Consider the following 14,752-nt stretch of genomic DNA (forward strand, 5'->3'; position numbering starts at 1 on the left):
TTATAGGCAACACATTAGACTTAGGTTACATAGCAAAGAACATTTCCCTGAATTTATATTCCAGTATGCATAGAATTCTGGCAGGCTGCTTCCCTAGATGCAAGGCTGCTACACTGTGCAGGAGTGTGGCTATCCACAAAGGAAACCTGCAGGATAGCTGTGTGAAGATGGGAGAACAGGCAGCTGTCAAACTGGCAAAAGCACATGAGGAGAGAAGGGGAAGCTGCTGCTGCTATCCAGGCCACACACATTCACAAATGCTCATTACACAATACAAATGACTGTTTTTTCTGCAATGTACATTATAAAGCATTTTTTTAGATCCAATAAAAAAATACTGAAATAAACGTTATTCTTTAAGATCAATCAACTCTTAAATGTAGTATAAAGTTAGCATAGCTATTGTGTTGAATAATCAGTTAAGCAGAAAAATGGAGGACACTTTCTACTATGATCATCAATTTTTAGTTGAAAGTAGTATATAAGTTTGTGAAAAGTCTTTCATTTGGATAGGATGGAAGTGTCACTGAAGCTATTATCAATGCAAAACAGAAGTTAAGTAGCATTTCCCAAGGATTTTATGAAAATGTGGTGGTAAGCGTGGTCAGAGCACTGATCTGAGGATCTGAGCCTGTCCTATATAAAGGGTTTTTTGTTTTTTTTTTTTTAAATGTACATTTAACAAGCAGACATGTATTTATCGATGTTCTCCTATCTATGCTTGACTCTGTATTTATATTGCCATTTAGCATGCAGGGGTTCTTGCCTAGAGCAGCTCTCTGAGCATTCTACAGCCACTGAAATTCTCAACCAGAGCATCCACCTAGAGTGCTGTTGGTACTTGCAGGAGTCAAACCAAGGATTCAAGTCAGGGAAGTTGGGCCTCATAAGAGGATGCTGTGAAGATCACACCTATGGTCATTGTCACTTGGGATGCAGGTTGTTCCAAGAGAATATTTTATTAATCATCTTTCTTATTGGTAGTGCCTAAAGGCCAACCAAGAATGGGTCCCCATTCTGTTAGACGCTGTACCAAGTAAGAGACCCATGCCCTGAAGAGCTTACAATCTAACTAGATAAGAGACACGCGGGAGGGGGAGGGCTATAACACAAGTAGAGTAAAGAATGTGTGATGCAAAATGGCATGTTAGTGCAACAATTTTTGGGGGGAAGTGAGGTTAGATAAGAGGAGATCAGCTAAATGGAAAGAAAAGTGAAGGGAGAAGGAGGACATTGAAAGGAAGGGAGAGAGAAGGACAAGGCAGGAGAGAAGAGGATGAAGGGGGAGGTTGGAATGAAGGTGAGGTGAAGAGACTCTGAGGGGAGAGGAGTCGAACTGTTGGAGCAGACAGCCAATCAGCATAGGGCAGAGAAAGCCCAGTCAAAACTGAAGGAAGTTCTCCACATCTAAGACCAAAAGGTGTTCTCTGCCTGCTGCTGTTCCTACTGGCTGGAGTCTCTGCCTGGCTCCTCACCACAGCTGTTCCTCACAAAGCCACATTTCTGGGAGGCCACCACCTGGGTCCTAGTGCCTGCAAACTCAGAAAGTCTCTGCTGCAAAGTTCTGGGTCCAGAGGGGTGGCCCTGGCAGAGCCCCATTTTATCCCCTCTGCCTCTAGCTCAACAGTATCTGCTTTGGCTTCTTCTGCCCATGTCAGCTGGAGTCTGCCTGGTTCCTCTCAACAGTTTTCCATGCCAAGACTCATCTCCCCCCTCCCCCACCTACACCTCATCGAAACTTCTGTAATTTATCTGCAACTTTTGGAAAATTAAGGCTGTGGGGGTACCCCTGAAATTGGGTGGGATCTTTCTCTGCACAAATGAGACCTTCGAGACTTTAGCTGCTATCACTGAACCCAATAGCTAAACTGAAAACTGTGGATCTTTTTAAGTGTTAGGGATATTTTTCATTCATATTTTGTTTTTACAAAGTTGGGAAGGATAGTGACCCCACACTATATAACCATTTTTGGGGTGAGCAGAAAGGAATGCTGAAAATGTACTTCAGGAGACTGAATAAAACTAGCAAAAACTAGACTTTTAACTGAAATGTAATGCTTGCTAGAGAGCTAGATTTCTGAGTTCCACAAATTTTACATTTACATTATTTTACGGCCTTCTTCTGTCACCTTCAATAGCAATTTGTATTGCTCATTTATAGTGAAAGTATTGAAATGTTGCTTTATTATATCAAACAACATACACACTACGATTGTTAAAACTACAAATAAGAAACCATACACATACACAGAATATGCATGTACAGATGGTAATGTGTTGTGGATATCCTCTTTAACATCTAAGCATCACATTTATTTCACTTAAGATCCTTCTGTAGAGCCATTTCAGCACTATGTTATATTCAAAAAACTATCAGCTCCAAGGAGATGTGCTGCCAGTGAGAGGTTACATATAAATAAGTGATTAAAATTAATTGCGTAATTTATATGCACTAGGTTCATTATAAATTACATCTTAACACATCTGTGAAGCTAAACATCTTTCTATTTTATTGATACTCTGCTCAAAATCTAAGAACCCCCTAACCAAACTAGTAGCATACATTTAATCCCAGGCAGATTCAAAAAGGCAGAGGCAAACAAGTACCCGTTTATAATACACATTTTCTATATAAATCTTTTCCATGTCAAGGATTATCTTAACCCTCCCCCCCACATACACTGTATGCCTAGTATAGCCTGAATTTATTTCCCCAGGTCAGCACAAGTCTTGATGATTTTTTATTGATTTGGGGATTTGTCCTGCTTTGACCAGGGGGTTGGACTAGATGACCTCCTGAGGTCCCTTCCAACCCTGATATTCTATAATTATATGCTTCTTCTGTCATTTAATTTCAACTTTTGGAAAATTAAAAAAAAATAAGTTTAAGTGATACTACAGCTCCCCTTGAGATCTTTATTTTTCTTGATACAAAGCCTTGCAGCTACTAAATATATGATACAACAAAAAATAGGTAAAAATTTAGTTCAGTGGTTGATTATTCATACAGATTCTTATATTTACATATTTGTTGAGAAAGATTCAAATGCAGTTTTTGATGTGATGAAATTACATGAATTGTACACTTCAGTCCTCAAAAAGGGGAGAGAAAAGGGTAATACTCAGGTAATGCAGAGTAAATAGTCATTGTGCAAGTATCAAGGTACACACACAGACTAATCTGAACAACTGTAACAATATAGCTAACAGAGTAATGAACATTTCCGTAGCAACTTTCATGCCAAATGACTCCAAAGTACTTCATAACTATATACATATGATACCATTCTGCAAGTAGCTCCCACGGAGAGGAGAAAAAAAAAGGTATAGCACACCACACTGCACAATACTTGTGGATATGAGCACGTTGAGACAAAGCTCTTATGAAGAAAGCCATATGTAACCTGTAACAGAGCTCTCTGGAGGTAACTGTGGGTTCCCACTCCATTCACGTAGCCTCTAAAGCTTGAAAACAGACCTTAATTATAGAGATTTGGGATATTTTCCTTTTTAAACAAAGAATAGAGCCCTATCAGAGGTTCTACACATATGCCTAAGAGTATACGAATATAGCTTCTTTTTAAGGTAAGGAAACACTACCAGTGACAGGTGAGAACAACAAAAGGTGATATTCTCTAGTGCTAAATACCCTGCTTTACTTTTTAATCTATATTTAGATTAATATATAAAGACATTAATTTTATTTTATAGTTAAAAAGCAAACACTATTTCTCAAACAAAAAACAGCAATATTATTACAGACCTGGTGGCAATTATGCAAAAGGAAGATTCTTGAAAAGATTAACACATTTTAAGACTCATTAAATTTATGTATCTTATTTTAGTGCTGAATACAGAAACCCATCTACCAAGTGTATGGTGTGAAGCATTCTGAGGTTATGAACAGATGCTTAGAGGTATAGGACAGCATCATACACAAACTTTTTCAGCCTTAATGACCAGAAACTTAACAACTAACCTGGAAAAAGTATTTTAAAAAAATCATGTATTTTCAGAAGCTACCAGTAAAGAATGGCAAATGACAAAACACTACTGCAATACCTATCATACAGTGAAATATCACTGGGATTACAATTACTGCACACATACTAGTTTCACCATTACACTTCCAGTAAAGGCAAGATGTGGGTTTCTGTTGTTTTTTAGAACTGTTTGCAGCTTCCATTCAAATAAATTGAAAAGAAAAATCACAAACAAAACAGTGACATCAGTGGGTATCTAGACAGCATGCTGCCCTCAAACCAGTTTATACACATTATCAAATAAAAAATTAAGACAAATGTTCACCGAGTAATCTATCTTCAGTAACAGACATATTTAATACTTGAAATGATTCCACTGATCTTGCAAGATCATCTTTTAATCTTCCTGTCCTGATTCTCCTTCCTGCCTGCATTTTCCTTTGAGAATATTCAACAGCTTGTTATTAACTTAATTTTCCTGTTAGGGTCCAAGTGGTATTTGTCTCTGCTAAATATGTCTGAAGTAGAAGAGGTTTTCTTTGTTTCCCTAGCTATAGAGTGATGCCCTACCAAAGAACAGGGAATAAAAATCTCCATTAGCAAGTAAGAAACTTTCTCTGGAAAACACGGAAGACTACATCAGTTTCTGCATAATTTACAGTTTCATTTAGCAAAAAACCAAACAAGCCACACAAACAATTTTAAGACCAAAGTTCTCAGGCATATTCACTAAATACTGCAGTCTTAAAAAAGAAAAAAATCTTCAATTTGGATACCCAAAAATTGAGAAACACAAAAAAAAAGCAGTGGCTGCTTTTGGAAATTTGTTTGCAAGCTTCTAGTAGCTCTAGAGCCCTCCAAACAGGAACCAAATGCAATATTTTCTTCCTAGGCATGTAAACAGAATACTTCAGGGCCTTTACTGCTGCTCCTAGCTTTGCCAAGCAGCAGGAGAGTAAAATTCACAAGAACTGGTCAGTTTCACTGTGGCCATTCAGAACTATTTGTGGGAAGTAACATTGTCATGAATCATGCCACTATGCACTGCAGCTTGGTCAGACTATGAGGAACTCGTTATTCAAAGAAAAGGATCCCAACTCTCCTGCCGCAAAAAAAAGACACTGGGCTTGGCTACATTGGCACTTTACAGCGCTGCAACTTTCGCGCTCAGCGGTATGAAAAGACACCCCCGTGAGCGCTGCAAGATGCAGCGCTGTAAAGTGTCAGTGTAATCAGGGCGGAAGCGCTGCACCCGTAAGGGATGTGGTTTACAAGCAGCGCTGGGAGAGCTCTCTCCCAGCGCTGCGGTTCTGACTACACTGAGGCCATGTCTATACGACGCGCCATATCGGTGCGTTACAATCGATTGCTCGGGGATCGATATATCGCGTCTCATCTAGACGCGATATATCGATCCCTGAGCACGCTTACATCGATTCCGGAACTCCACCAAAACCAACGGAGTTCCGGAATCGACATGGCGAGCCGCGCACATCGATCCCGCGCGGTGAAGACGGGTGAGTAGATCGATTTTAGATAATCGATTTCAGCTACACTATTCTCGTAGCTGAAATTGCGTATCTAAAAATCGATTTTCGCGCGTCGTGTAGACCTGGCCTCACACTTCAAAGCGCTGAAATTTCTAATGTAGCCATACCTACTGAGTGAAAGGTAGAGTACTAGAGGCCCCATACTGGTAATCCCTTAGCAGCAGCCATAAAATTGTGAGAGTGGATTAGTCATTACACAAAGAAAAACCTATTTCCCCATGTTAATGTTTTTTTCCTCTCTCCCCTACTGTCACTCACACCTTCTTGTCAACTGTTGGAAATGGGCCATCTTGATTATCACTACAAAAGGTTTTTTTCTTCTGCTGATAATTGATTACTCATTATAGTTAGTGTGGCAACACCCATTTTTTCATGTCCTCTGCGCATATATATCTTCCTACTGTATTTTCCACTGCAGGCATCCGATGAAATGGGTTTTAGCCCACAAAAGCTTATGCTCAAATAAATTTGTTAGTCTTTAAGGAGCCACAAGTACTCCTCGTTCTTTTTGGGAAAAAAGAGTATCAGAGACTCTCCTCACAGAAGAAGTGGCGCTTCAGACTTATTAGCCAGTGTTATCCAGGGACCAATGTTATCCAGGAACCAGAATAGCAATGTGAAAGAAGCAGCATCAGCTTCTCCCATCTGGCTACCTATTCTGTTTTCTAGCAATGCTCTCACACACTGTGCTGTCTTCACTGCTGTTGTTATCCATGCTTGGTGGATTCAAGCTCATTTGAGTAGGCTAGCCCATGCACAACTTCTGCTGTGTAGACATAACCGTAATTTGATTTCACTTCTTTCACTATCTTCTGATAGCCCAAATACTCTTTCATCCTATTCAGGAATTTTCTCTCTTCCTCTCTGAAGTGTTCCTTTGCGTTTATTTTAATATATTGTTTTGGGCTTGGGTTAATATTCTTTTGAGGTTTACTTTACAATGTCATTTCTCTTTTAAGATCTTGATACTCCAGCAGATTCATCTCATCCCTCCATCCTGTTAGCACTACATATTCTCTATCCCCCAGACCTAGTTTAGTACTTTTCCTACTCTAATTAGATGCTTCCTGCCCATTTGCCATTATTATTATAACAGATGGGATTAGTTGTTCTTCAGATGTGGAACAGTCTAACTATTTCAAATCTAGAGAGACAAGGTGGGTGAGGTAATCTCTTTTATTGGAGCAACTTCAGTTGGTGAGAGGGACAAGGTTCCAAGCCTCACAGAGCTCTTCTTCTGGTCTGCATATTTCTATTCTAGACTATTTATTTCACTATCCTCTCAATGATCTCCTCTGATACATTTAGAGATTGAGTTGACTAGACACATTCACTGAATAAGAGTTAACTTTTATTTTACAATGAAACATGCATGAAAGGCCACCTCCTACAGGCAACCCTCTGTTATATGTAAATACCTTAAGGCAGTAATTCTACAGCATTGCCACTCTGAAGACCACTTCATAAGAGACATATTCAGAGGCTTTCATCCTCCACTGCTTAGTTCTCAAAACGTTTCTTTCTGTGGACAAACAGAAATGCTCCATGGATCCAAGATTGAGAATATCACTCTAAAGTATCCCTAAGCTTTTGGGACATTTCTAGTGATAGATCTGTCTGAGCCAGGAAACTGATTTTATTGGGGGGGGGGGGGGGGGGGGGGGGGTCACTTGCAGAGTTAATGACAGATTTCACTGTACTTAAAAAACAAAAAATGCATACACATGAATAAGTATTTGAAATGTAAACTACTTGCCCTAATCCATTTAGACTTCTACTTACTAGTAATTTTCCATGTTGTCTATCATCTGACCTCAGGCCAGTTTTTGTCATTACCATTTCTCCAAATTAAGTGTTCATTCCTAAGAAAACAGTTCAGTGCTTTACAAAAAAAAATATAATAAACAGACCCCTCAAACCATATAATTACATTTTTTACTATATTCCCTCAATTAGCAATTCATTTCCAGTTGACTTCATCTCAAAGATGTGCATAACCATGTCCTTGTTAGGAACAGCCTCTTCCAAATAAGTAGCTGTAGTTTAAATGCAATGCCTGTCAGTGCTAGGTAAACAAATTATGATTTTAAATATATTCTCCAAATATTCACTACAGAAATTACTTCAACAACTTTGCGACTTCTTACTACTAGAGAAGGCAACTATTTCACTTTCCTATTTCTACACTGGATGAAATAAGCAACAATTTTACTCAGTCACTACAATAAATAATACAGAGGGCCAACCTCTCCCTATGAATGAAGGCCACTGGCTATATTTACTCTAGATTTTGCCTGCTCATCTTACTATTGCTACCAAGGGTACAGTTCCTTCAGTGGTAACAGCAGAAGATCCAGTGTCAACTGGTCATCAGCATTTTAGCCACTGTGTACTTGACCAGAATTGGTCTAGACAACACTGTGGCTAAAAAGATGGCACTGACCAGCATCTTATCTATACTAGCAGTTCTATCATTGCTGCCACTGGTGGAGCTGCACAGGTGGAAGAACTGAGGAAACCAAAGTCTAACACAGACAAGGCCAGTGAGAGCAGAAAACTGTAGGAAGAAACTCTTGTGCGTTTCAACTCAATCCTTCCATTAAGGAGTAAGGTCTGCCCTGCCTAAGGAATGAGTAATGAGTTCTGCCATCCAGACATGAAGTTTTCAGGACACTTGCAAAGAACAGTGACTACACAAAGCTTCCAGACCACCACTTCATCTGTGGGAAACAAGGTTCAGTGCACTGCCCCCAACACCCCAAAGGAATTTTCATGACTAACACCAACACGCAACTAGTGGAAGGTCATGCCCACTCCATCCTGGTTGGTAGGGCACTGACCCCAGGGTAATCTACAAAAGCCTCCTTTGCAGGATTGAGGGAAGGAGAAGCATGCAAAGCAGTCACAATATTCTGAACTGAGATGCACTTGATCCAGGTCACCTTTGCATCCAGTAGCAGAGGGCCAATAAGAGCTCAATTATGTGCATCAAGTTCCTCATTCTGAGACATGTGGGGTACTGAACAGTTAAAATGCAATTTAAACAGCTGGATATTTAAAAGATAAACAAACGTGCCATAATTATAAAATGGAGGATGGAGTACTGCATAGGGGCCAATGGTAATCAAGATGCATTTTAAGTGACAGGTCCTATTTTTCAGAATGAATGTATGCACACTAAATGTAACTACAGGCAGTTTTGGTAACTGCATATGCAAATACCCAACTATATGTGTAACTGCTCATTTGTGCTGCTTCCACAACTGCATGTGCAATCATAATAAGCATACATGCTATGGCCAGATTCTCAGACCCCATTATGCCCCGCATCTCCATTAAAAATGGAAAGGGCGGTGATGTAAGTGTCCAGTAAGATGAGAGAAACCACATTTTAGGGAATAATTAACCGAAAGCGTTATCATCTACAGACCTTAGATGCAATGGCAGCAGCCTTTGGAAATGTGTGGTGCCAGAGTGCAAACAGCCTCCTGGAGCTTTGATATATTGGACGGTTCAAACCCCTCGACCTTCCCATTGAAAGCTGTGAAAACAGCAGGAGCCCGCAGTGTAGAGAAGCCAGGGTAATATGATCACAACAACCAAAACCAGAAAGACATGCTGCTGTGTCCTATACATAACATAAGAACAGCCACACTGGGTCAGACAAAAAGTCCATTTAGCCCAATATCCCGTCTTCACACAGTGGCCAACGCCAGGTGCTTCAGAGGGAGTAACAGTACAGGTAATCATCAAGTGATCCATCTCGTCACCCATTCCCAGTTTCTGGTAAAACGGAGACTAGGGACACCAGCCCTGCCCCATCCTGGCTAACAGCCATTGATGAACCTATCCTCCATGAATTTATCTAGTTCTTTTTTGAACCCTGTTATAGTCTTGGCCTTCACGACATCCTCTGGCAAGGAGTTCCACAGGTTGACTGTGTTGTGTTGAAGAAATACTTACTTTTGTTTGTTTAAAACCTGCTGCCTATTAATTTCATTTGGTGACCCCCAGTTCTTGTGTTATGAGGAGTAAATAACATTTCCTTATTTTTTACCTTCTCCACACCCACTATGATTTTACAGACCTATCAAACCCCCCTTTAGTCATCTCTTTTCCAAGCTGAAAAGTCCCAGTCTTAATCAATCTCTCCTCACACAAAAGCTGTTCCATACTCGTAATCATTTTTGTTGCCCTTTACTTAACCTTTTCCAATTCCAATATATCTTTTTTGAGATGAGGCAACCACATCTGCACTCAGTATTCAAGATGTGGGCATATCATGGATTTATATAGAGGGAATATGATATTTTCTCTTTATTATCTATCCCTTTCTTAACGATGCCCAACATTCTGTTACCTTTTTTGACGGCCACAGCACACTGATTGGATGTTTTCAGAGAACTATCCACAATGATGCCACAATCTCTTTCTTTTGGAGTAATGAATAATTTAGACCCCATCATTTTATATGTATAGTTGGGATTATGTTTTCCAATGCGCATCACTTTGCATTTATCAACACTTAATTTCATCTGCCATTTTGTTGCCCAGTCACCCAGTTTTGCAAGATCCCTTTGGAACTCGTCGCAATCTGCTTTGGACTTAGAACTATCTTGAGCAGTTTTGTATCATCTACAAATTTTGCCACCTCACTGTTTAGCCCTTTTTCCAGATCATTTATGAATATGTTGAATAGTACTGGCCCATCTCTTACTTTCAGTTTAGTAGCTCAGTTACGTACAAAAAGTTGCACATTTTTTATCTTCTGTATTTTTAAATGTACATTGCCCAGAACTTAAATTCACCCAACACCTTCTAGTCAGAAGTAAACATGTACAGCAAGAAAAAGATATACAATGTCCAAGGCCAATGCTGTAGTCAGAAACTCACCCTCCAAACACTTAATTAATGTGAACACACTGCCTAAAATTTAACTAAGTACCTTTCACCATTCTCAATGTTTGGCCAAGAATAGTGATATTCTGAGTGTGTTCTTTAATAGTGATAATGGTAGGAAACTGGTGGAAAAACATCACAAGGAAATAGTCTCTCTGTAGAGGCTTCCTTCCCCGCCTGAGTAAGAGCTCAGCATGCAGTCTGATTACAAGATTGCACATTAATTTAGCAGAACACTTTGTTTCTACATATAGGTTTGGTTAGCATGACTGTAGTAGGGATCTAATTACTTTTGCACTTGCAGCATTTGAAGAGAGTTGGGTTTTTGCACTAAGTTTATGCAATTATACAGCCAAAGCTACCTACTTTTGTAAATTGACAGCTCAGAATCTGGCCCAGTCACACAAATGTATTTTCAGAATAATCTCACTGAAGGGAATGAGCTCATTCTGAAGTTATAGAAGCATGACCAAGATCAGAATCTGACCCAACAGTCATCTTCTGCTTACTTGTATAAGCTTGTTTCAGCAAAAAGGGGGTTTCCCTCTGAGTTTTTTTTTATTTGCATATAAATTAATCTAATTTCATGCCTTACCTTTACTGCTGGGTTAATTTTAGCAGAGCTGTGAGGTAGGCAGTGTAGACACACTATCACTGGCAATAAAAAAAAACAAGAACACCCCGTTTAAACTGGCACTTTTTGGAAAGGAGGGGGTTCACACCCCTGAATGACTAAAGTTTTAGTGCTGAAAGTGGAAGTGTAGATATGACCAGAAGAGAGCATGTTTATTAGATCTGTATGAGCAATGGCATGCTTCCCTCTAAGACTTTGGTCTACTTAAATTCCCTCCTATATCAAACAGGAAGATATTAGGAAACTGCTATTTTGCTACTGGGAGCTAAGCCATTGTTTCTGAACACATATTACATCATTTTTTTCTTTATTAGACCTGACTAAGTTGTGCAACTTGTTTTAACCCCCAACTTTTCAAAAGCATGCTGCCACTGTGCTTATAAATATGTTCACAGCAGAGTGAATAAATGGGCATCTAACAAAACAGAAGGTTTTCAGTAAGTATTAGTTTCACTAGTTAACAGAAGTCCTTTCAGAATCTTTCTGCTTTCTAAAACATAGCAATTTAACTTTCTCCATGATTACACTGGCTTCTGTAGCTACAGTTTTATGAGTACTACAACCTGTTCTGACTTGCAAAAGAAGTTCCAAATCTCAACAAATATATGTAAAGGGAATGGAAGAGGAGAGATTTTCTACATTTTAAGTATAATATTTGTCATAACTTCAGATTTCAAATTTTAGAAACCTATTAATCCAATTACAATTACTCAAATTAACTAAACAACAACATTCAGACTAGAAAATGTGCATACAGATGAATCAGTCAAAAACTATTCATCTCACCCTGTAGCACACATTCATTCTACAGTAAATAAATCGTTTAACGTATTTAATTGTGGCAGCTCGTGTCAAAATGGTGGTGGCCACAATTCCCAGTGGAAAAGTGATGTGGGGTGGCAGCATGTAGAACTTTCCCTAGTGTACTTTTAATATATCCACCACAAGACTCGTGTGATTTCTGCCTAGCAATTATTTTAGAACAGAAAAATTGTCTCCCAATGCTATCAGTAGATCAGCTACACCAGTGGGAGCCCTAGTGCAGAAAAGGCTCTGTCAACTGTGACAAAGATAAAAGTGTCAAAAGCTAAGTCTGTTCAGATATAGAATGTATATTTATTACCTCCACACAGACAGAAATTGCCCCAGAGACGTTTATATAATCACAAATTGAAGAGCAAGTAGTCTGCAAGAATGTTAAAGTGTGGCTGACACTACAAAAATAACCCAAGAACTCCAGCATATGAATCTTCTTAATACAGAAGTATATATCGATAGATAACTGTTACCTTTGAATGAATACTGAACAAGAAAACCACAAAGAGTTCTGGTCCTACAGTAAGCCGAAAACCTTGTTCACACTAGTTTCTAGTAAGTGCATACTGTCCTGACCTGACCAAACTCTTCTATAAAACTTGCTCCAAAGGGAGTGAAGCTCCTCAGCACCTTTGCGAGACACTCCTCACATCAGTGGGCCCTTAAATTTCAGACTACATTATTTAAAAATCAATTCTGATTAAAAGATGTGCATAGTAAAAATCTAATAATCAGAAAGCATGCAAAGGTTGTAGGTCAGATTATCCTTTTTTGGTCTTTGTATCTCTTTGCAGACTATGCGATTCATTGCAAGAAATGAAAACAAAAGCTATATGGCTCTATTTCCTATAAATAAATAGGAAGTCAATGCCAGGAATCATGAACCACCCAATGAAACCTGAATGTGTTTAGCGGTATTAAGCTGTCAAGGAAACAGTTCAGTTTTCACATTTATTTTACAGTAAGACTATACTCAAGATCCTTACTAGTTGATACATTTTAAGCAGCATGATTCTGAACATATATAGGTTAAAAGATTCTTGCAAGGCTAGGCTTGTACATCCAACACAAACCAAAGTTCATCCATGTACTCCTTGACTCCTCTGTTGGCTAGACTGATACAAATAATTTCCCTAAATCAGAGTACCTAATAGCAATGATTAAACACAGAAATATTTAATCTTTCTCAAAGTGAAAGATTATGTACAGTACATTTTATTTTTTTGACAGAAAACATTGGCTGAGCAACAGTTCAAGAAGAAATTGTGAAATGAGTAAAAAAGCTGCCCAAAACATTACTCTTCTAGTCAGTTTAATTCAAACATTAGCCATCAGATCTAACTGCCCACTCTACATCTCTTAATTTCCATTGTAAGCAGACCTGTACTGGGGTGCTAATGCATTCTTTAAATAGAATTTGAGATAAACAGTGGCTCAAAGTCATCAAAATAATTAACAATCCACTAAACATTAGCATGTGGCCCACTGAGTCTGTAGTAAATTCTGACATTATGACAGCACAAAAATCTCAGGGCTCTGGAGACTACTTTTTTTACCATAATGTTGGCGGCGTTACAATAATCCAGCAAAATTGCTGTAACCTGTATGTAGCCAAGGGAAAAATTACAGGGGGAGGGGGGGGAATAATAGATCTGTTTGTAATCCCCATCAGTTATCTAGTAAAGTGAATAGGAATTTACAGATTCAGTGAACAGAAGTCTCAACCCGTTTCCTCCTCCGCAGCTGCCCAAGCCAGCTCTCATGGTCCTGCCTGCGTGTGTAACATGGCAGGTCAGCAGGCTCCCAAACGCAACGTGCACACGCGATCTCTGGCAGCAGGGGATCACTGCCCCTGCACACGGCGAGGCCCTCCCGTCTATACAGCTGCATTACAGCAGGGCCATTTTAACGTCCCTTAGGGAAGTCACACGTCTGTCCCCATCAGACAGCGCTGCCGTGCAGCCAGACACCCCCCTGCTCCCCGGAGCGGAGCAGCCCGAGCCGCCCACCCCGCGTTCGCACGATCTTGCCCGGCGCGGCCCGACGGACAGGACTCGCGAAGGAACGCCTTGCTGGGTGCACCACATCCCCGGCAGCTAACGGACAACCACCGCCCCACGCACGCTCGGGAACCCCCGGATCGCAGGGGCGGCGGGATCTAGGGTATCGCCCCCCCCCATCGAGGGCAGGATACATTCGCTTAGCGCCGCCGGCTCTAGGGCTGCAGCCGAGTCATGTCGCCCCCACCCCCATGCTCCAGGGTGGCCCCCCGTCGTCATCGCCATGCCGGCTCCCTGAGGGGTTCCTGCCCGCCTCACCGACACGGCCCCCGCTGCCCCGGCCCTAGGCTAGCGCTCCACGGTGGCGGAGACCCCTCGACCCCCCCCGGTGGTGACAGTTCCGCACGTTACCCCCGCCGGCGCTGCTCACCTCAGGCCGGGGCCGCGCTCCCCATGGGGGCGGCTGGTGGGTCCGGATCCTTCTCCTCCCGCCCTGCGCGATGGAGAGAGCGAGCGCTTCGCGAGCCAGTCCCGGCGCCCTTATCTCATCCTAACTGGAGCCCGAGCCGCCGCCGCCACCTCCCCCGCCGGCCCGCCCGCGTGGGTGTCTCAGGCGGGATCTCCCCTCCCCTCAGCACCGCCTCCTGCCGCCGCCATCTTGCCTGGCTGGACGGGGGGGCAGGCTGCTTGGCCCGCCGGATGTCGCTGTAGGGGCTGCTCTCGGCTCCCCTCCCCCGCACGGGGCGAGAGCCGGGGTCAAGTGGGGGCAAGCAGCGCCCCCCAACCGCTTCCCTCTCCCCCCTAACGCCAGGGCAAGCTGTGCCCCCTGTCGCTTCCCGCAGCCCCGGGGCACCCGCATCCACATGCAGA

At 41.4% G+C, this 14,752-nt stretch overlaps 1 protein-coding gene across 1 annotated transcript in view; it reads right to left on the reverse strand.

Moving 5' to 3' along the window:
• The window catches only part of DENND4A (DENN domain containing 4A), a 92,829-nt gene extending 78,343 nt beyond the window's left edge, over window positions 1-14,486 (reverse strand). Inside the window, exon 1 of the mRNA XM_075069064.1 lies at window positions 14,313-14,486. The gene's annotated coding sequence lies outside the window, so the exon portion shown is untranslated. The remainder of the gene's footprint in view (window positions 1-14,312) is intronic.
• Between the last annotated feature and the right edge of the window lie 266 nt (window positions 14,487-14,752).

The sequence above is a fragment of the Chelonoidis abingdonii genome, chromosome 9, assembly GCF_003597395.2.
Source record: "Chelonoidis abingdonii isolate Lonesome George chromosome 9, CheloAbing_2.0, whole genome shotgun sequence".
In the NCBI taxonomy this organism is placed as follows: domain Eukaryota; kingdom Metazoa; phylum Chordata; order Testudines; family Testudinidae; genus Chelonoidis; species Chelonoidis abingdonii.